Here is a 23,792-nt window from a genome sequence, read left to right as displayed (position 1 = left end):
GTCGATTTGCGGGCACACTAACCCTAATCCGATATGGTAATACCGATTTTAGCGGTACTCCTCTCGTTGGGGAGGAGTACAGAAACTGATTTAAAGAGCCCTTTATATCGCTATAAAGGGCCTCGTAGTGTGGACGGGTACAGCGTTAAATCGGTTTAACGCTGCTAAAATCGGTTTACACGCGTAGTGTAGACCAGGCCAAAATCTAAACCATCCCAAAAGACTTTTTGCACTGGTCAGGGAAATCTTGCTAGAACCCTTTTAGCAACAATAATGTTTAACATTTTCAACAGTGACTAGTAACTTTTGGGTGTCTCAATCTGAAACACCTTAAAGGAGCCTCTTCTTCCAGAAGTCAAATGCTCATTGTTTTTGGAAAATAATGCTTGAGAGACCTTGAAGGAGGCCTAGTTTTCTGAAACATCTCTCACTTAAAAACTGAGACCCCCGACAAAAGACTTCTGAAAACCTAGGCCAGTTGTTTCTCATAGGAGGTGCTGGGGCGGGGGGTGTGCGTGTGTGTGTGACGCTATAGTGTTGATGAGGCTTTTGTGCTCTTTCTCAAGTTGTCCTGATGTCTTTCACCCACACGTTTTTTTCTCCCCTGACTTGTAATTGCATGTTGCAGTTCCGATGTTTTGAAAGCAGTTCTAAATTATACCTTTCCTGGGTTCCATGCTGAGCAGCTGTAGAGAAGATGCAACAAGTCATTAGTCACACTTAATATCTAGACAGCTAGTTAAAGATGAGTGGTTGAAAAGGGCATAGTAGACAGCAACCGTGCCTGTTTCTCAGTAATGACCCATTAGTGTATTATGAACAAATATTGATGGAGGGGAAATAAAAGTGAATTGGAGCTAATATGGAGCTGACCATACCTCTGGGATCTGGGGTACGGTGAGTGTATTTCTACATGTTTTGCTTTGTGGCTAAATTAGCATGAAACTGCACTGAAAATTATTAGCATGAACTGGCTGAGGTGTAACTGTTAGCTATGTACAGGATGACCAGATGTACTGATTTTGTAGGGACAGTCTTGATTTTGTGGTCTTTTTCTTATATAGGCTTCTATTACACGCACACGCACACACACCCATCCCGATTTTTCACATCTGCTGTCTGGTCACCCTACCTATGTAATAAACTCCCCAGGAATTGCATTGTGTGCTACAGGGATTTCAAAGCAGCATTCAGTACAAATCTTGTTGGTTTTTCCATGCCTGTCTCATCTCTTGAGACACCGCTGTAATGAAACTATCTAGCACCCATTTCATTGGGAACCAAAGGCCTTGATTAGCTCGGACTTGAGTACAGAGTAAGCACAGTCACCTGTAGGGTGACCAGATGTCCCGATTTTTATAGGGACAATCCTGATATTTGGGGCTTTTTCTTATATAGATGTCTGTTACCCTCCCACCCCGTCCCGATTTTTCACCCTTGCTATCTGGTTACCCTAGCCACTTGCGTCCCCTAAGGCTGGAGACCAGCAGCACTGTCCACTCAAAAGAATACTCTTTCAATTCCTATCCCTCTGCCTTTCTCTCACACTACACCCACCCACAACCCAGCAAGCAGTGGAGGGGAAGTCCAATGGTGAGTGAACAGACATGACTGTTTATACAAGGCCAGATTTACAAAGGTGCGTAGGCACCGAAAATGTGGGTAGGTGCCTGAATACATTTGTAAACCTGGCCCATAGTCTTATGGTGTATGTACTGGTGTGTTCCTTTTAAGCTACCACAGTGTTCTAACTTGAGAACCCAGCTGGTAGTGGAGTCTCATACCCAAGCAGTTATAGTGTTACCATGCTTCTGAAGTGGCTCCATTGATTTTAAGGCCTGGTCTACCCTGGGGGGAATCGATCTAAGATACGCAACTTCAGCTACGAGAATAGCATAGCTGAAGTCGACACATCTTAGATTGACTTACTTTGCGTCTTTGCAGCACGGGATCGATGGCTGCCGCTTCCCCGTCGACTCTGCTTCTGCCTCTCACCTTGGAGTCGACGGGGAGCGAGTTTGGGGATCGACGTATCACGTCTAGACGAGACATGATACATCGATCCCCAAGAGATTGATCCCTACCCGATGATCTGGTGGGTAGTGTAGACAAACTCAAAGAAACGACTGACAAACGTTTATAAGATGAGGCCTTAAGTGTTTTTATGTTTTGTTTTTTTTTAAAATACAAAGAGTGGGGGAAGGGATGCAACATGAACGTGTTCTCCTTAGTGCAGGTCTGGGCTCAAGGTGAGACTGGCTGCATGATTAAATCCAAAGGCAAGTGGGAACAACAGGATCTACAGTTGAACCTCGGAGTTACGGACACTGGAGTTATGAACTGACCAGTCAACCACACACCTCATTTGGAATTGGAAATACACATCAGGCAGCAGCAGAGAGACCCCCCACCCAAAAAGGGGCAAATACCGGTACAGTACTGTATTAAATGTAAAGTACTGTACTAAAAAAAGGGACTTAAAAAAAAAAGATTGGACAAAATAGGGAAACTTTTTCTTTGCATGTTTCATTTAAATTAAAAGCAGCATTTTTCTTTTGCTGTATTAAATCAATATTCAGTTGTAAACAACCATAATGTTTTCTTCAGAGTTACAAACAGCCTTTATTCCCAAGGTGTTCATACCTCTGACGTTCTACTGTATTTTCAACCAGCAGTATCAAAAGAATCCCCTTATACTAATACTTTAGTTTTGCTTAAATTGTAATGTGAGCTGAATTTAGAGGAATACAAGATGTCTAAGAGCAGTGGTAGATGGCTGGTCTGTGCCAACTGCTCTGTGTCCCCACCAGTGTGTATTTTTTCCAACAAGAAGTTTTTAAGTAGAACCATGGTCTGAAATTGGCACGTCAGAATGAAAATTCCAGTAAATGACACCCTTCCCTCTCTTGCAATTAACACCTTTTGCAAAGAGGAAATAAAAGGGAAAGTCTCCCACTTGGCAATTTCCTTGCATTGCTGGGGGCAGAGACACAGCTCTGACTAATTTTTCATGAGTAATTTTTGAAGTAGTGTCTGAATTCAACCCCCCGATTTGTTCACATGGGAATTTCTGTGCATAAATGCTGGTTGCTATGGCTACATGGAACGACCATGGTCCCAACAGAACAAACCGAACAGCTGAGGATACTGTTACCGCAAATGGGGTCTGCATGTTTGCCAAGCAAGGTTTGAATGGTGATAACTTTGCAAAACGGAACTGTAATCATTGCTACAAATGAAATTACTCTGCCTGATTCAGCTGTGGCATTGACTGGTGCAACCCTGAATGACTTTAGTTATTGTTGCATCCACTTAAGTCAGGACCAAAGCTGGTTCACTGTGTGTCACAGACATCCCTGTGAAAAGGAAACTGGTTTCAGCTTTTGTGGAAGCATCCAGGTTACCAGCTGCACATTTTCTTCCCTCCACCAACAAACCCACAGTCTTGGCTTTAAACAGTGATCTCAATGCTAATATCCCTCTTGTATTTCTCAAGCCACACCAAGACCTTGATGGTGGAAACCTGTTCATTTAGAGTAAATGAGGGATGGATAAAATGCTGCTATGATTTAATCTTACAGCATGTCTGGTTCACAGTGCTGATCTTGTTAACACACTGTTCCGCCAGGCTCCTGCCTGGTGGTGGGATGTGTGTGAGAAAGAGACAGATGCACTTAGCTGGAAGAATATTTCTAACATAGACTCATAGAATGTCAGGGTTGGAAGGGATCTCAGGAGACCATCTAGTACAACTCCCTGCTCAAAGCAGGACCAATCCCCAGGCAGATTTTTGCCCCAGATCCCTAAGTGACCCCCTCAAGGATTGAACTCATGGCCCTGGGTTTAGCAGGCCAATGCTTAAACCACTGACCTGTCCCTCACCCCATGATCTCCATGGCTTCATGTAGGGGTGATTCCTTTTACCTTTCTTGGGTAAAGCTCTTTGGTATTCTGGTATTAAATGTGAGCAGTGTGTAGGCCCCCGTGTGCTAGGCACTGTGTTTACATACAGTGAGACAGGTCCTGTCCCAGAGAGTTTACAATCTAAATACACCAGACAGACAAAAGATGGGATGGGAAGCAGTGGCAGAGAGGTGAAACGGCTTCCAAAATCAAATAGCAGACCAATGACGGCACCAGGAATAGGTCTCCTACTTCCGGCCCAGTGCGTTATCTGACAGGTTATGTTGCCTCAACAGCACATGGTAAGACAGCTGTGTTGCATTGATAAATAGCTTCTCTTTATATATCACCCTTCATCCCAAAGGATAAGAAAGACCTTTCCAATCTATGGGCCAAACTGTCACCTGTACAGGTTAGCCCTCCCCACCTACAAGACAGGAAACTCCATGAAGCTTATCTCCCAGAGCCTGATTCTGATCTCACACTGGTGCAAATCAGGAGTAAATTGCATTGAAGAAAATGGTTATGCCAGTGTAAAAACACTGTATGTGAGGCTAGAATTGGGCCCCACTGAAGTATCTGACTGATCATCTCCATGGGGAACTTCCACTTACCTACCTCAAGATAAAGGGCTGAGTTGACCCTTCTGCAGTATCAGCCTGGGGCTTCAAAGTGCCTATGTACTGCAGACTTAGACATCTAAGCCGTCTCCTGTGAGAAGGTAACAAAAAGTTCAGTAGCCATGACGATCTGTGTTCCCTTCAGAATGGAAGAGCAGGTGGGGAGGAAGACGCAATTGCTCATTTAGGAAGCTGATCAGAACTTCAGTGCAATAAAAGGCCCTTACATTAACTTCTTTGATTGCATCCTCACTGCTCTGGTCAGGTTTCTTCTTCAGGAAAAATGGTAAAGTCCCCCAGTCATGTTGAAGGGCACAGTCACCCTCCCTATATTCTTTTTAGCCCCCATCATCTCACCCCACCAACTTTCCTGCTTCCCAAGTGGTACAACTTGTCCACCAGACTGGAGCCTCAAAGAGGCTTTCTCTTTGGGTTTCACATTGTCAGAAACATCTCTTGTAAGTAAGAAATCAGTGTCTTTGTCTCATCATTTAATGAGGTTTTAAGGATACTGGTCTGTCTAAATATTTCAGTCATCAGCTTTCAAAATGCCCTTGCTGCAGAGGACAGAAGTTGTAATGGACTGTGAGCTACACACAGTTGGGTAAGAAGAAATGTTAGAGGACTAATAGATCTGATAGTTGATTAGAGATACTAGCCAGAACAGACATACATTGACAGAGCATTGTACTTAAGGAAGCCATGTCATGCACTTGCTTTATGGTGAACTGGGTTATCAAGTACGTGCTCTCATGCCCAGCACCTGTACACTAAACCCAACAACCAGGAAGGAGATGTCCAGTGAGTACTGTAGAGAATTGAGAGCTACAAGAGCTGTGTGTGTGGTGTTTTTATTTTTATTTTTTATTCCCAACTCTCTACTGATTCTTCCTGTGCACCGTGGAGCCAAGTCACTTCACCTCTCTGTACCTCAGTTTCCACATGTGTAAAATGGGGAGAGGAATACTCTCAAAGGGCTATTGTAAAGCTGAATTTGTAATGTTTGTACAATTTTTTGAGATGCTCAGCTGGAAGAGGCTTGAACAGTGCAAAGTAGAGTTATGAATGTCTCTCGTTCTTGACTGGCTCTGTAAACGGAGAGCAGTGACAAGAATGCAAATATTATGAGAATTGTATGCATTCTTGAGAGGGAGTGAGATTTTTGCAACTGTTAAACATCCAACTGTCACATGACCCATATTTAGAAGCCACTTAAAGGATCCTAAGGTTACTACCTTGAATAGATATTTGTTCTCAAGCTAATTGCATGCTTTAAGTCATTTTCAAATAATAGTGTGCCAAATCTTTTCTGTGCTGGGACCTGACAGTGAGGGGGGGGTTTTATGCACTTTGTCCCAAGGATAATGAGAATTTATAATCTCAGACACTAGTAAGCAGTCAAAATACCAGCTGTTTGTAATTTACAAGATCATAAAACCAAATGTGGTTTTTCAAATAAACAAAATATCATGCATATATTAAGCTGTCTCCAGGGGCCCAATTCTGCCACACTTCTAGTATGTTACTCCACAAGTAGTTCCATTGAAGCTAGTGTAGTTACCCATAGAGTTAGGTACTGCTGGTCAGGAGTAAGAGTGCTAGAAACAAAATCTGGTCTTAAACTTGTGTAACCCTTACTCAATTAGTTCTGTGCCTGTTTACCTTAGAAAATCTGACAATATCCCTGCCAGAGTTGATGGGCACATGATTGGGGCCTTATCGTGCGTCTGAAAATCAGGTCCGATCCTAGTCTGTTTGGGCAAAGTCCTTGTTGAAATCCCATTGTATTAAAACTGAAATCTATTTCCCACCTAATAATTTCAGGAATTTTAAATATTGGAAAAATATGTTGCAAGCATCCGCTCCATAATCAGCCCACTGTTTTGTGGGGTAGGTGATTTAAGAGTCAATGGTACCATTCAACAAGGAATCAATACTCTTTCTACATTGCGATCATTTTGAAAAAGGGATTGCCCGTCTAACATAATGCACAGCCACAGTAATCAAGAAACTGAGCAGCTCTGTTATTACTGTGTTGTAGAATAACTGGGAACTGGCACTTTATGCCATCGCTACAGAAAGCACTAATTAGAGACCAAATTCTGATGTACCTCAAGTCCCAGAACACATTTTAGGCCTAATCCTGGAGAGATGCTGAACAACTTCTCTGAAAACCTCTGAGCCTGCCACTCCCATTTGAATGATGCTCAGCACCTTGCAAGAGCAGGCCCTATAGTGGTAGCACTTGTCAATTTCCATGATGATTCTTTAGTACAAATTTATAGGGCCTGATTTTTCAAAGGGTGCTGAGCACCTCCATTTCCCATTGACTAAAATGAGATTTGTAGATGCTCAGCAGTTCTGAAAATCAGGCCAGTGACCTATGAGGGCAGCTTTATTTCCCTCCATCCTACTCTTAGTTCCTTGATCTAAGAAACTAAAAGTAAAAGTTACAATCTTCTAAGACTCTGCCTAGGAGAAACCTTCAGCTCGTTACTACACAAGTCGCTGTGTATGCCTCTTGCTGGGAGTATGAGCTTATTTCTGTATTATCAGAAAAACATTCTCATGTGCTACGTCAGACACATTCTAATCTTGTTAACGGAAGCCCCTTGTACCAACTGAGTGGACACCCAGAGGACCATGAAACTCCTGACTTGAAATTAAAGCTTAAAAATTCTAGTACCAAACAGGATATCCATATTGAATGCAGGGACATAGCCAGAGGGGAATCAACTCCAACCCACGAATGGTCAAACTTGTGGCTTCTTCCTTCCCAGGGGTTTAGAATAGAGCTCTGCATAATGTCATACTTGCATTGCCTTGATTTTTTTTTTCTTTCTCTTTTTTTTAAGCTTGTGAGCAGCAAGACCATATTAACAGGGCTGGAAGGCAGAAATGATTTCTCTCCCCTCAGTAGTTTTTTAAGATGTAGCAAGTGAAGTTGGTGTTCTCCCTCCCCAATTCTCTTTGTTCTTTGACGGGGTTTAATAAACGGGCTGTGAATATAACTGTGGGGAGATGATGATTTAATGTAGCTGTCTTTTAAATGCATGCTTGAATTATTAAAATTCTTAAGACCATGAAGCACAGACTTTAAGAAGTGCCTAAAAGATTTAGGCTCCCAAATCCCATTGGCTTTCAAAAGGAATTGCAAGCCTAATTCCCTTAGACAGCTTTTGAAAACCCCAGCCTAAATCTGCAAGCGTGACAGCTGAAAGCATTGCCCTGGTGCATATGCTACTTGGTTAATTTATTAAGGTTCACAAGACATACGGATTAGTGGAATATCTGTTACAGAGGTACGCTGAAAACTGGATAACCTTAAAAAAAAAAATCAAGGGATTTGCTTATTTTTTTTTAAAAAAGTGTCCCAACTCTGTGGCCCAACATTTTGCTTTATATGCATGTTTGTTGAAAAGAGGACTACCCAAAATGATCTTATTTTGAAACCCAAGTCAACACTTTTGTATCAAAATTCATTCTAAATAACCATGTGCAATTTTGAAATGTTGCATATTTTTCAATATGAAGACAGTAGTTTTGTGAAGGTTTTACAAACAAGACAGCCTGTTTTGCAAAATGATGCCAAAAAATGAAATAAAATCCAACCAAGAACTCAACCTTTTCCAAAAAACTATGAGAAATCATACAGCTTTAATTATGAGTCATGGTGGAACCTGTCCTACATCTGTATATGATTTACTAGTCCTGCTAAAGGTCAAGAGTTTGGAAGTATGAGACCAGATATTCAAAAGAGCTTAGTATAGAGTGTACTAAGCTCTTCTTAAAATTTGGCCTGTATTTTGCCTAACTGAGAAGTTGAGTTCTTCCAAGAATTCTGACCAGAGAGGGAAAAATATTGTGTTCAATCTAAACTGCAGGGGAAGTTTTAAGGGAGTCTTTGAAGTGGAATTTGGTCAGGATGCTAGGACTATTCTGGATTGTTGCTGTGGGAGATTTAATGATACCCAATGTTTGGGACCTTGGTTTGTATATCCCATCCATAGGACATTGTTTCGTAGCATAGTGCCAATTAGCACTGGGTTCAGTACTGACTCAGATGGAGTCACCTCCAATGCTTTCTTGCGGTGCTATGACTCATCTCTAATACACATACTGGCTAGTTCCATGCCTGTTTACCTTGGAAAATCTGACAATATCCCTGCCAGAGCTGATGTGATTTGAAGAAAATGAACAGAAGAGGTAATCATCAAGTGCAGATTCAGCACTTCCTGGCTCCCAGTCATTTCCTCTAACCACTAGACTACGCCACCTCTTCTCAAACACATTTTTAGGTTTTGTTTTTATTCATGACTTTGTAACAATGAGTCTTTATGTACCAGAGCTTCATTGTACACTGTTAGTGAGGTGTGGAAAGATGCAACAAACAGGCATTTGGGGTACCCACAAAGCACCTTTTCTTTTATGTTATCTTTACCTATCGTGGTCTGTAGTGTAGACATATAGACTTATGTTGGCAAAACTTGCGTTGCTCGGGCATGTTGAGTATTCCATCCTCCTAGGTGACATAAGTTACACCAACATAAGTGTTTGTGTGCACAGCATGATGTATATGGGAGAGCTTCTCCTGCTGACATAGCTTATGCCGCTTGCAGAGGTGGGGGTTTTTATGCCAATGGGAGAGCTTTTTTCCATCGGCATAGAGCATCTTCCCCAAAGGAGCTGCAGTGGCGCAGAGGTATCAGTCCAGCTGCAGCGCTGTACATATAGACATATCCTAATGAACTGGCTTTCCTCATCTTCAATCCTCGATCTTTAGTGAAGATTTACAGTCAGTGAGGCTTGGGAGGAAAACTATTCCATGCTTTGTGTGCTAACTGCAGCTCGTGGGCCGATGGGAATATTTTACAACCTACAGCAAGGGGAAAAAAAAGTTTAACTGTTTTAAGTCCAGTTCTTTAACCGAACGGGTGAGGGGGGATGGGCTATGTAACCTGACCTTTAGCAGCACTGACTTATAGGAAAACTCCCACTGGCAGCATCAGAGTAAGTGCTTCACCTCTTCCTAACCCCAACACTGGGCTTCTTGTATGGGAAATTTAATCATCACCCTGAAGCTTGAACCCCTCTCTTCATCCTGGCATTTCAAAGATCGGTGCAGGCACCAGTGCGTCCACCCCAGGAGCCACCATTTTGCTCTGCCACAGAGTAACTAGAGGTTTATGTTAGGGTAACTGAGCATGGAATAATTTCTCTTCCAAGCTAGCAGAACTGTAGCTCCATCCAGAGAAGCCAGATTTGGAGGACAGACTGTTTGAAGAGAGAGGACAGTGACTCAAAATGAAGAATACAATAAAAATATATGAGGCTTCAATGATAAATTCTTTCCTTAATGTGCCTAGGGCGAAGACTTACATAAATCTTGGTTTCAACAGTGGCAGCAGGCAGAGTTGTTTGGCACTGTCTACTCTGGGTTGGATCAGGTGCATCATTACTCATCACTGTAAATTGGCTCTGGGACGTGGCACCTTCACATGTCAGTTTTGCCCACTCACTTGCACATGTCATCAACCTGCATGGTGGTTGATGAGCTCGCATTTCTTTCAAAAACTTACAGGCATACCCAGTGAAATCATAGCAGTGTGAGTGGAGAAGGGGAGGCTGGTATATTTGGAGCTAAAACAAGTAATATATTTTGGAATAGAGTACAGATGAGAGAGAGAAACGCAAACCTACACACTGAAATATATTTTCGTAGGTAGTTCAGGTTTTTATTGCTTGACTAGAAAAAGACATTGATAAATGGGAGTGAATGTAAAGTGAGATGTAAAAGAATTATAAAAGGCTCAGAGCATGAGTATTGAGGGGGCTTTACAATGTAATGTGTAGCCAGATTGTGAGATTCTTATATTTTTCACAGTATTGTAAATCAGGAGTAACTCTGATACTGGTATAACTGAAATTAGAATCTAGTCCAAATCCCCTAAGGGTGAGGAGTCTTTCTATTGACTCCATTGGGTTCATATCCAGTTCTAAGGGAAGAGCGATGATGTGATGGCAACCAGCATGCATCGAACCTGAAATCCTAACTCTCTCTGAAGTCAGCGGGCCAAATCTTGAGTGGTGCTGAGTACCATTAACTCCTGTTAACTTGAACAGAGCTGTGGGTGCTTAGTACCTCTCAGGATTTGGAAGCTTTGCCTTAAGGATTGAATAAAAGACAAGTAAGGAGTTGAACCTGTATAAAGATTTAGGAAGAAATAATACAACAGGAGTAAATTATTTAGGAGTGGTGTAACGAGGGAATGGCCTGAAGCTACAAGTGAAAACATGATGTACACAATTGCAACCTTTTGCAGCAAGGCAGTGTGATAGAGCAGGTAGAGTGTCAGATCAGCTACTCAGAACTCCTGGGTTTTAATTCCAGTTCTACCACTAATTTGCTTTAACTTTGCATGGACCCACATTTTCAGAAGTGGCCTCTAAATTTGGTTACCTCGGTTTCTGAGTGCCCAGCTGGAGACACAATGGGCCTGATCTCTCAGAAGTGCCAAACATCTCCATCTCCACTTGAAGTGAGTGAGAGAATCTCTGAAAATCAGACCTAAGTGTCTAAAGTTGAACACCCAAAATTAGTCACTTTATAAATAAATAAATTAGGCTTTAGCCTTTCTGTACCTGAGTTTCCCCATCTGTAAAACAGGAATAAATGCCTTTTAACTGGGCTATTGTGAGGCTACAGGCTATTTTTGAATTTTAAAAAGGATTGTAGAGGAGCAAAATTATTTAAACTAAAATTTCCTAACAGTAAGGTCAGTTACACAGTGGTGTAATGTGCTAAGGGAGGATACTGAGTATCTATTTCTTAGAAGTGTTCAATAGTAGACTAGATCTAAACTCTTTTCCACAAATATCCTCAACATCATTAGCAGCTATGCATGCATCTGGCAAGGAAAGCCAGCCCCAGAGAGAGGTAGCATAGAAGAGAGTCGGTGTTGTTAAAGGACATAGAGTAGATGATGCAGGAGGTCTTACAGCCTTGTCATTTGACTCTCCTTAAGTTTTTCATTAATTGTCCCATATTTTTCTTCCTCCTTCTGTGTATTGCAGTGTTGTCTAAAGGTTGCACATCAGATAGCTCAGGGATGAAATGTCAGTTTCAATGTTCCTTTGCATTGTCACTGCTCTTTAAGTGCCTGGGGTTTGAAATTAAATGTCAAAGGGGTTTTGTAGTGCATGGAAACAAAATGTGTTTGAAGATTGTCTTCGGGAAGGATGGAGTGGCTTAATCATGTACATTGAATCTTCTTAGTGAAATTGACTCACAAGGTTACTGGCTAATGCTGAACAGACCATTATGGTGTATAATAGCCTCATTGTACACAGCTGGGGTTACTGAAACCTCACCTAGCGGGGCTAATGTCCATCCTGCGTGCTGAAGACAGACATGGCATCTGGCAGTTAGGTACCTCTTGCCAGCTTTCTGTGAAATTACAATGACAACAGCCTGGGGACCCTCATCTGGACTGTGGCAAAGGGATGTGTCACTAAATACAGATCACTTACTAAATCAATAAACAGCGGTCACGTTGCCATCTTGTTGGTGACACTTTTTCCTTCCATCTAATTAGAGAGCTCCAAGGCATATTATCTGAGGAGTTGGAAATAGCACACAGGAGAGAGACCCCCAGAGGTCCAGATTTGGGCTTATGGTGGTCTGCCTGTAATAGACAAGGGTGACTACCAAACAGATGTTCTCTGTCAGCAGTGACCTGAGAATTTTGATCTGGTCCAAGAGGGAACTGTAGGCCTAATACCCACAACTCTTCCTGGGATACATATTCCCCTCAGTGATGTCTGTTCCCTGCTCCAAAGAGTCCAGAATATAAAGACCTGGTTCTGCAAGATGCTGAAAGCTCTCAACTTCAGCGGGAGCCAGTGCTAGCTATCACCTCACATGGAGCAGATGGTATGTTGCAGAATCAGACCCAAAGTAAAGACAAGTCAAACAAAAGACTGCTTCAGGAGAGGAAGGATGAGGTAAAGAGCCTGGGAAGCCTGCTTGAGATGGGTCTGAAGGTGCAGAGAAGTACAGGAAGATAGTTCTGGACACTGGGTTTTGGAATAGCGTGATTAAAATGGGTGGAGTGAAGTGAAAAGACTGAGAAGAACTTAGAGACCAGGGTCGGGAATGAAGGATACCAAGAGCAAAGATCTATCTATGGGCATGTGCATAGGTGCCAACTCTGTGGGTGCTCTGGGGCTGGAGCACCCATGGAAAAAAATAGTGGGTGCTCAGCACCCACCGACAGCCCTGGAGATCAGCTCCTTCCCCTCCACCCCCATGCCTCCCTGCCCTGCCCTGACAGCGCCTCCCGCCCTCCACGATCAGCTGTTCAATGGTGTGCAGGAGGCACTGGTGACGGGAGAGGAGCAGGGGCAGGAAAAGGCAGAATAGGATGAGAAGAGGTGGGGCGGAGGTGGGAGCTTGGGGGAAAGAGTGGAGTGGGGGCGGGGCCTGTGGTGGAGCAGGGGTCCAGCAGCCCTGGGGAAATCGGAGTCAGCGCCTCTGGGCATGTGACTGTCAGATCTCTGCCATCTGTGGGCATGTCCATGTTGGCAGAAATATTGGCATTAGAGGGGAAGGGTAGTCACAGGGAAATGATATCTCAGCTCTCCTCTGACCAGGGCCGGTACAACCATTTAGGGTGCTGGCATTTGGGAGGCACCATTTTCTTCGGTGGCGACCGCAGCAGCTGGATTTTCGGCTGCCCCGGTCACCGCCGGCATTTAGGTGGAGGGAGCTGGGGCAGGGGAGCGCTGCCTGCAGCAAGTAAGGTGGGGGGGTGTCATGCAGGGGAACTCCCTGCCCCAGCTCACCCCTGCCCCGCCTCCCCAAGCACCCCATGGCGGCTTCCCTTCTCCCGCCTCCCAGGCTTGCGGCACCTAAGCTGATTGGCGCCGCAAGCCTGGGAGGCGGGGGAAGGGAAGCCGCCATGGGGTGCTCGGGGAGGAGTCCAAGCGGAGGTGAGCTGGGGCAGGGGATGGGGTGCCTGAGGTTGCGGGGTGGGGAGCTGCCACAAGGGGGGCGCCTCAAGGTGGAGGGAGGGAGCTGCCGCCAGGGGGGGCACCTCAGGGCAGGTGCGGGGTGTGTGTGTGCAAGGTGGAAGTTTCGCCTAGGGCGCAAAACATCCTTGCACCGGCCCTGCCTCTGACCTCTGTGGGACAGTAGTGAGCATGCAGACAATTTAGAGAACTATCTGCATTGCTGTTGGATTCTCCCAGGGCACCACAGTTAGTGGGTCAGTTTATTGCTAGAACTGTTGGAGATGGGATTTTATGTAGTACTTATGCTGACTGCAACAAAGGCCTTGTGGTTTGTCCAGGCTCAAACTGTGCTGGTCCAAGCTGCCATGCTGTTGAATGTGATAAAAGGTGGAAAACATATAGACTATGTATAAGGATCAGGAGGTGGCTAGCAATCTGCAAAACATCTTGTTAAAAAAGAGATTGATACATTGCTGAAGAAATACCTCCTTTCTGGAGAAGTATCTGAATCCGAACGTCCAGCAGCTCCTGCAACCTTACATGTTAAAAAGGGGAAAAAAAGTATATTCTGTGTTTTTAAATTATGAAGTTGTTGAGCACATTGGGTCTAATTTTGGTTTCTGGGTTAGTGCGCAGGTGCTAGGCAGTGCTGGTGGCCTGTGATACCCGAGAGGTCAGACTAGATCTGATGAGTCCTTCAGTCTTAAACTTGGACTCAGTGCCATCACTGCCCAGTTAGGCTAGGCTAGGCCAGTCCTGCTGGAGCACTCCTATTGCAAAGCCTTATCTGTGCGGCTGCATCTACAATGATGCTCTGCTTGCCTTGGCTTGATTTCTAGCAGGCTATTTGATGGTTCTTAGCCATGCATTCAACTGGGGCACTCTGTAAAGTCATTCACCATGAATGGGTCCTGCTGATATCACACTTTGAGAGGTGGCTGGGCCAAACCTGAGTGATGCCATGACACTGCATGCCAAGTTGCGATGCCTTGAGCTAGGGCCAGCCCTATGGGACAGGAGCCACCACTGTGGGCTTGCTCTCCAATCCCTGTGCCTCTCTTTCCCCTCATTCCCTGGGTCTTCCCCTCTCCACCTCGCCAAAGTTTGGGGTGTGGTGCCGGGGCAGAGGGTGCATATATGTTATAGTGAATGGCAAAAAAAGACACAATGCAGTTGGCAGGTCACCTTAGCAAAAGCTTTGGGACCCACTGGTTTAAATCACCCTCAAGACCAGGTTAGCGGTTTTTGTATGTGCATGGAAGGAGGGTTAGGGGCAACACCTGGGCTGTAGCACAGGCTAGCTCTGCAGTCAAGACACAACTGGCAACTCCTGTGATTCTCTGGCTCAGACATATGGATCTCTTTAATGTTACCGCCTTGAGCCATCCCAGTGCTTGTGCCAATGTATGCACATGGTGGTGGTTTTTTGCTTGCTGCATTTTGGATATGACCGATAATTAAATTCTCGTAGAAAAATGTCACTAGAATATCCCAGACTGTGAATTCCTGCAGGGGAGTGAGAAACCACAAATCCTGCTTTGTTCTTTCAGCCCTTTGAGGACACAAAGAAGTATTTTCTTGGTGAGACTGTTGATTGTTTCTCTGAGCTAGTCACGGCAGCTGGTGTGACTTTCCTATTTCTGCTCCCTCTTCTTCCTTCCTCAGGGCAGGCTCCTGCTTGCTCCCTTGTACCCATAGGTGACCCCAAACCTTTTCCAATGTACGGCGTAGGGAATGAGATGTCTGCAGAGGACAGCCCCACAAGGAGCTTTGTGAGTGCCCATGTGCAACGGGGCTGAGGAAGGCAGGGCAGGAGGGGGACCTGGGGCTCCAGCTGGTGTATATTTTACATGTTTGTAAGATAGGTGGATTCCACTCTCACTCCACCCTCCTTCCCATCGTAGACCTTAAGTTACCGCTTTAGCAACCCTGCAATAGATCTGCTGCCATTCAGTGGCTTTGGGGGCAAAGAGGCTTCCTTTCACCTTCCCCGTTGTTGCAGGAGCCACCTCTGCTGACCCTGGCTACGGGCACTTGTTGATGGACAGGAGGATGGAAGCGTTGGCCCTCAGAATATTGCCCTCTCACAGCTCAGCTCTCCATTTGGGAAGAGGATACACTCATTTATCAAATAGCACTTCCCCCTCCCTTTAAGGTATTACTGAGTCCCATTCCCTGGCCATTCTCTCTCTCTCTCTGAAGAAGGGAAGTAGGATGGAGACAGTTAAATGAAGCACACACAGGGCCAGATAGCCTGCTTAAGCCCTTAGAGCCAAATTCAGAGGTCCCTATTTGGTTTGTAACTGTGACCTGTCTCAGGCAATCTCCCTCAAGAGCAGGTACTCAGTGCAGGTCTCAAATGGGTTAGAAGCATTGGGCCTTGAGCTGAGCCGTCTGCCGATGGGGTAAATGTCCCCCACGTTGTTGTTTTTTTCCCCTTCTTAGTACAACATAGAAACCTGTCCCTGTGCTCCATACTTGGCTTTCTTAACTTCTTGGCTCAGCACGATCAGTGACACGAGCTTATTTCCAACACAAAACCTCCTGCTGACCCTTTCCTCCTGTCTGGTGAGTTGCCTGAGACTATTGGTTCTTACTCAGCCTGGCTGTGGTTTCTGTCCCATGTTGATAAGGTGCATGCCTTGCTGCACAGAAAAGTTAAAGCCCGAATCCTCTGGTGAGGGCCCAGGAACGGAAGTATGTGCTTTAAACCGAGTGCAGAGGGCTGCTTCCTGTTCCAAGGGAAAGATGTTAAGAGATTTGGGTGTGTGAGAAGGAGGTGTTGGGTTTTCACCAACCTCTCCTTCATTGTTACCTGCCTGTTTCACAAATAAAATGCAGCTGGTGGCTCTCACTACACCCATTGTGCTTAATTCTGCTGTGATACACCAGCGTAATGGGACCAACTCAGCTGACTTCAGTGGAGTTATTCCAGACTCTCACCTATGCAGTGGGAATGACTCCATTGACTCCAGTGAAGTTAACATGAATTCATACTGATGTAATTGCAAGAGCAGATTTGGCCTCTGGTTTCATTTATGTTGCCGGAAATTTGACTCCTCTGGTACAGACAAACATTGTTCTTGGATGTTTTCCCTTATGACTGTGATTTCACAATCACAAATTGTGGATATAAAAGTTCCTGCATCTTTCTTTCCCCTCCAGCATTTTGTTACACAAGTGAGCTCAGCAGCTGGTGATTCTTAGCTGGTAATCATTCAATGAATATGACCTTTTTATTATGTACTTGAGTTGGGAAAGGATGAGGCTTCTAATAGCTCACATTCAGACCCCAGCAGAAGTTATATCTGGATATCTTCCATGAAGGAAGGTGAGACTAAAAGCAGGTTCTCTTTGAAGACAGTGGTACGTAATTGAGGCTTTACCACTGGAACTCTTTGCCAGAGGATGTTATGAAGGCCAAGACGATAACAGGGTTCAAAAAAGAGCTAGATAAGTTCAGGGGAGATAGGTCCATCAATGGCTATTAGCCAGGATGAGCAGGGATGGTGTCCCTAGCCTCTGTTTGCCAGAAGCTGGGAATGGGTGACAGGGGATGGATCACTTGATGATTACCTGTTCTGTTCATTCCCTGTGGGGAACCTGACATTGGCTGCTGTCAGAAGAGAAGATGCTGGGCTAGATGGACCATTGGTCTGACCCAGTATGGCTGTTTGTACAGGTTAAGATCATGCTTTTAAATATGTCTGTAAGAAAGACTTCTCTGAGGTCTGTTGATGGTTTGTAGCTTAATGCCATTATGTGACTGGAATGAGTCTAGAGGCAACTTGTTTTCCTAGCTGTACAAACAGGGGAATGTGATGCTGTCCAAAAGATGATTAAGTGATATGGTATCTGGAACTACCCTACTGAGCCATAACATCAGTCTCTCTGTGTGTTCCAGTTTTGGTCATAAGGGCTTTGTGGAGGAACTATGTACACTCTTAACAACTTAGCAACGAGTCCTCTTGGCTTATTTCTTCCTGGAGTTTTAAAAAAAACATGGCATGTCATGAGAGCTGAGGGTAAATGCAGTTCTGGGCAGCGTGTATTCAAAGACCACCACCCAGGGCAGTGGGAGGAAGTTTGCTTCATACAGCTGTGGTGTGACCACATCTGGAATATTGCACTCAGTTCTGTGCTTCGGTTTGTGAGAAGAACACTGACCAACTGGAAAGGAGTTGAGAGAAAAACAACAAAATTATCAGGGTACTGAATGGATTGATTTTGACGAGAGGTTAAAGGAACAAAATATGTGCATTTTGCCTAAACCGTAATTAAAATCACTGGGGATGAGGAGAGCATGAATTTATATAAATACTTGAAGGGTATTGCAGGAGATGGGATTGTTTAGCTTGGTACAAGGAGGAATGGGAAAGGGGAAATTTAGACTGAATGAGAGGTGGGAAATCCTGGCAGTGAGAAGGATTAGGCTGTGAAGTAATCTGCTATGGGAAGTACTGGACTCTTCATTGCTTGGGACTTTTACACCTCATCTGGACAAAATACTAATAAATGTACTGTAGGGAACAATCCTAAGGGAGAAAAAGTGCATTATCTAATTGACAAAACCTATCTGTTGTATCTGTGATCCCATGATTTAGAGCCAGCTGTAGAGGGAGGTGTGCATCACATCTTCTTAAGGTTGCTTTTTTGACGTGTATGTTCTATGCTCTGTGAAGCAAAGATGCTAATGTTAAATCTTTGTAAAGTTTGTCCATTTTACATGGTTTCTGTTTTGGGAGTCAAATTCTGCTCTCAGTTACTCCAGATTTGCATCTCCCATCTAACTCCATCCACTCTTTACTGTGTCAAATGCTTGCTGTTTGAGAAACTAATTTTAAAAAAAAAAAAGTCTTCTCAGGAAAAACAATCCAATTGTGCAGTTACATAAAAGCTGCCCCAAAATCTCAGATCCCAAGAGGGGAAATATTCCAGAGAAGACTCTTCAACTGACATGCTTAAAAAGCATTATTTTAACCCAAGGCAAAACATCAAATATTTATTCTGGACTTGCACTGATGAAACTGAGAGCAGAATTTTACCTTCTGAAAATTTGCCTTGATGTTTTGCAATAATGTAGAAATAATGTGACTCTCGTTAAAATGTGATGGAGATCAAGAGGCTAAAGCCAAGATTTTCAGTTGTAACTAGTGATTTTTTTTCAAGTGTCTCAGCTTTGTGATGCCTAACCAGAAACACCTGTTGAAGGGGGTCCTGATTTTGGGGCGGGGGCGGGAGATGGTCGGGGGTGTTCTGCACCCTCTGAAAATTTAGCCCCTTTAAGTTGTCTGAGTTTGGGCATCGTAAATCACTAGTTGCTTTTAAAAATCATGGCTTAAAAATTCTAGAGAACTCTTAGACAACTTATAAAAGGCAATATACAGATTCTTTACAAACAGTTAATTCATTCTGATTTTTGTGTTCCCTACCCCAACCCCATTTTCCATAGGCTGAATGATAGTCACCTGAAATCTTTAAGACAAGCGACAAGTATTTAAGAGACCAAGGATACAGTGTTAAGGTAAGACACAGCACCTTGCTGATTTCAATCATAACCAAGTTAGTTTGAATTGAACTTCATACTGGTTAACAAACTAGAGAAGCTAACTCTGGGCACAAGACTAACTGTGGCTATGGCTGTTGTCCAAACCAAACCCCCCAGTCCTAGTGTGACAGTCGGCACATCCCGGATTGAACCAGGGACTTCCAGGACTAATGCATGAGTGTCTACAGCTAAAGAGAGACAGTTCAGGGGGATTTGAACAACTCGTATCCTGTGAGGATTGGCACAAACAGGAGGACCTGTAACACACGCTCACCAATGACTCTCACTAGCTCTCCAAAAAGAAATACGATTCCAGATCTGAATTTTACAGATGATTCCCCCAGCGTTATATCAACAGCACAATGAAAACCTCAGATCTTGAACAGTCCTGATCCTGGAGGTGTTCTCGCTTTGCATTTGGATCTAAATTTAGTGACTTGAGTCTCTGTCCAATTAAAGACAATGAAAAATGTGGGGACTAAGGTAATGATTCCAGAGCTACTTTGATTGTCTGTGTGCCTTATTCCCCTCTCTTTCCTGGTTTGTGAAAACAGTACTGAAATAATTGCATTACCTTGGTGAAAAGCGTGTTTAGCTGCTTACCGAATTCAAGAACAGTCTATGATAACTTAATTAACTTATTCCATCGGCCAAAGAAAAAGCTCAGTAAATCAGTTTAATATTTACCCAGCTTGCTTCCTATCTTAATTAAGCGTGTCTGGATCTTTAACAGAATTGGAAACTCTGGTGCAGAGATCCAAATCTGGGATTGGTCAGCTTTGATGTGGACAAATACCGAGAATAAATGTATCCCCAGCTAACCCGACTTGAGCATCTTTTGACTTGGGTGCTTCTACCCAGAGCTGCTGCTGTCCAGACACGAACACAGGAGAGTCAGCAAGCGGCATGCATTCCATGTGTCAGTTTCAGTGTCTGGAAAGCAACATCACCTTCAGGCAGTGGCACAGCAGATCAGATCAGCTTCAGTTGTATCAGAATGCCCTTGGTTGAAATAAATAATCCATCTGGATTAGTCTTTCACTTCTTCAGAAAAAGGTTAATTTCTAGCCCTGCGTTTGAGCCCTACTTATGCTTTATGTGGCATGATTTAAAAAAAAAAAAGACATTGACAATCGAATTAATGGTATGCTTTGATAGCAGATGTCCGATTCTTTCACCAAAGGACGTGGTTGGTTCGCCAATATTTTAAATTATAAATCACAATTGGATGCTTTTCTAAAATGTATGCTGTCACCGAACCACAGAATATTAAGCATGATGTGAGAATCGCTGGGTAGTCATTGGTGGCCTATGTTATACAGAAGGTCAGACTCTATGATCAAAAATGGTTCTTTATTGCTGTGGAATCTATGGATGAAATCTTGGTCTCATCTGGACTTTTGTTGATATCAGTGGGGTCAAGATTTAATTTTATGAGTCTCTGGTCTGATACTCGAGTCACAGCCTGTTTCTTGAACGAAGTGAGAGGATCTGCCCTTGTTGTGAGTGAATTACTTAAACGATCCTCCCAGGTCATACAAAATAAAGTATAACAATAGCAGAAAAATATTATTAATAACCAAATGCCATCGAATCATCTTATATTACTTCAAACCTTAACTAAAACCCTCAGTACCCATTTGCAGCAGGTGAAATAATTTGGGGTCAAATATAGTAATTGTTTAGCAGTGCACAGGAACAGGAGGTGCAGAAGTAAATATCCACTTGAAAGTGCAATTTGGGTTGATGCTGTAGCTTCCTGAGATTAAATCTGACTGGGACACAAAGGTTAACACTCCTTCTCCTAAAGACAGTGCCCTGGGATATTTACTGATCACTAGTAGTCAGAACCTTATGTTTGCAACTTTCCTGGAAGCTGTAAGTATAAAGAACAGTGGAATTCAATTAGTCACCAAGTAATTTCCTGGTTTATGAGTAGTCAGGGGAATTTTAACCCCTGGGCATCCACACACTGCAGCTCATGCAATTTTGCTTCATTAACCTTTTCCCTCTGAGCAGAGGGGAAACCTCACTCTGTGTCAGGGCCTGTATATTTGTGACATGTTACATCTTGTCACAGGCTGCTGTGATACAGCTGAGCAGATGCAATTTAACCTACGTGACATCACGTGCAGGAGAATGTAAATACTTCATGGGGCACACAGAGAAGACCTGACTTTGGTGACAAACTCTCTCCTCATTTGCAGAGAAGCCATCATTATTGCCAGTATGAAAAGCAACGTGGCCTATGGGCGATCACTTCACGTGATCTGGGAAGTTTGGGAATTTAGGGCTTGTCTACATGAACAATTAGACTACAGCAAGCTGGGGTATGACTCTGTCCCACACTAGCCTGCCATGGTCTAACTGTCTGTGTGGACCCTGGTAATGTGCATTGGCTAGAACACTTTGAGCTAATCCCATTTCAAAGAGGAACTACATCAAAGCACTCTAACAAACTGTTAACCTGCATCAGTGGGGACTACACCGGTGGTTCTCAACCAGTGGTACGCAGAGGTCTTCCAGGGGGTACATCAACTCATCCAGATATCTGCCTAGTTTTACAACATACTTTTTATGTAGCCTTAGCGAAATCAATACAAACTAAAATTTCATACAGACAATGACTTGTTTATACTGCTCTATGTACTATATGCTGAAATGTAAGTACAATATGTATAGTCCAATTGATTTATTTTATAATTATATGATGAAAGTGAGAAAGTTAGCAATGTTTCAGTACTACTGTGCTGTGACACTTTTTTTTGTATTTTTATGTCTGATTTTGTAAGCAAGTCGTTTTTAAGTGAGATGAAACTTGGGGTACACAAGACAAATCAGACTCCTGAAATGGTTAGTGATCTGGAAAGGTTGAGAGCCACTGATCTACCCAAACAGCTGGCTAGCGTGGGGTAGATTCACACCCCAGCTTGCTGCAGTCTAATTATTTTGTGTAGACAAGCCCTGAGTCTCAGTTGTAGCCTTGCTGATGCTGGAGTCTTATAGGATTGTGCATAGGGAATGTACAGTGGCATTCTGGCTTGCTGGTTCCTATGAACGCATGTTGTGTGGGATCCTGTCGGTCACATAGGCGTAAGGCTGGAGCCTAATGCCTTGTTGGAGTGATGATGACGTGGGCCTTCAGCAAGTCACCGAGAGCCTGATATTTGGAGGTGATGAGCACTTGCAGTTCCCATTGCTTTGAAACGGAATTGTGAGCAATCACCACCACTGGAAAAGCAGGCTCAACATCTCTGCATTAGTTTGCCTGTCTTGGGGTATTAACATAGTATCTGGGCACTGTTTAGCCATATATAATATGGGGATGGTGATACCTGCTATACAGGAGCATCACAAGAATAGCAAATGCAGCGAGTAAAGAGAACTATAATTCTCCTCTAACTGTAACATCCTCTTTTTCATCAGGGCTGGATTTGGGTGGAGTTTTCTGCATTGGTGGATACGATTTGACAATACTTCGCCTTTCCCTAGCAACTTCCATCTAAGCATCTAATAGCACTTCCTGGATAGGAATGAATTAAGCATCACATAAGACAGCTATTATCCCCAATTTACAGTTGGGGAAACTCAGGCAGAGAGCGAGGATGTGACTCACTCCTGGTCACCTAGTGAGTCAGAGTTAGAACTCAGTCTGTGGTTCCCAGTACTGTAGAATTGGTGTACTAGAGCATGTTGCCTCTCTCTGGGTGTTGCTTCTATTGGCTTTGCCTGTGATTATCTGCTGCTTGCTGCAAATCCTACAGGGCCCCGTGTGCTCTCCTTGAGAGGGCAAATCTATACAGGGAGATGAAGTGAACCAGCATGCGAGTCCAGAAGGAGAAAGCCGGCTTTTCCAAAGCACTCACTGTGTGAATTGTGTAACAACGGCTGTTGATAGCAATTGCAGTGTGTGATTAGCAATCTGCTAATCACCAGATGACAGATGCTGCTACCTCTTGAGGTGGGGCGAACAAGGGGAGTGTGCACACAAACATTAACAGCTTTTCGGTGGAGGTGATGGGTTTTGAATCCCGCTGTTAGCTCCACGTTGTGAGGGCGTTTCCCTTCTATATAGTGCTGATGAAAGGTGCCAGATTGCCAGTCCTGGACAGGAAAGGCCTCTGTCCATCCACAGAGTATGGCAGCAGCAGAGTAAATTATCTGCATGCTGTCCTGCCTATATGTCTCAGATGTCTTTAAATGGTCAAAGAAGGGAGCTCCATCTCCATGATCTCATCAGTCCTTTGCATCTCTGCTGAGACTGCAACAGTGCAGGGTTGTGGAGGAGCAATTAATGCCAGTTGTGCACGCGATCTTTATGGCGTGGGCTGTCTTCTAATCTATTGTAAATTGGACTAAGATCCACCAAATTCTTTTCACGCAAAGGCCACTGGAAAGTCACAACTTTCAGTCACTATCAAACCAGGGCTGGCTTAGGGCTTGGCTACACTTGCAAGTTGCAGCGCTGGTGAGGGGGTTACAGCGCTGCAACTTACTCGGTGTCCACACTTACAAAGCTCAGCCAGTGCTGCAACTCCCTGGCTGCAGCGCTGGCTGTACTCCTGGTCTGCTACGGGTGTAGCGAATCCAGCGCTGGTGATGCAGCGCTGCTCATCAGGTGTGGACACTCACCAGCGCTGTTATTGGCCTCCAGGGTATTAAGAGGTATCCCAGAATTCCTGTCTACAACAAACCGGAAGGTACTCCCC

At 44.0% G+C, this 23,792-nt stretch overlaps 1 protein-coding gene across 20 annotated transcripts in view; it reads left to right on the top strand.

Moving 5' to 3' along the window:
- NFASC (neurofascin) overlaps positions 1-23,792 on the top strand; it is a 198,440-nt gene that overhangs the window by 45,485 nt on the left and 129,163 nt on the right. For all 20 annotated transcript variants that reach the window (XM_075064860.1, XM_075064861.1, XM_032792475.2 and 17 more), the window contains exon 2: positions 18,988-19,059. The gene's annotated coding sequence lies outside the window, so the exon portion shown is untranslated. The remainder of the gene's footprint in view (positions 1-18,987; positions 19,060-23,792) is intronic.

The sequence above is a fragment of the Chelonoidis abingdonii genome, chromosome 4 (assembly GCF_003597395.2).
Source record: "Chelonoidis abingdonii isolate Lonesome George chromosome 4, CheloAbing_2.0, whole genome shotgun sequence".
NCBI classification, from domain to species: domain Eukaryota; kingdom Metazoa; phylum Chordata; order Testudines; family Testudinidae; genus Chelonoidis; species Chelonoidis abingdonii.
The sequence above is the reverse complement of the archived record's forward strand: the minus strand, read 5'-3'. Positions and strand labels throughout refer to the sequence as shown.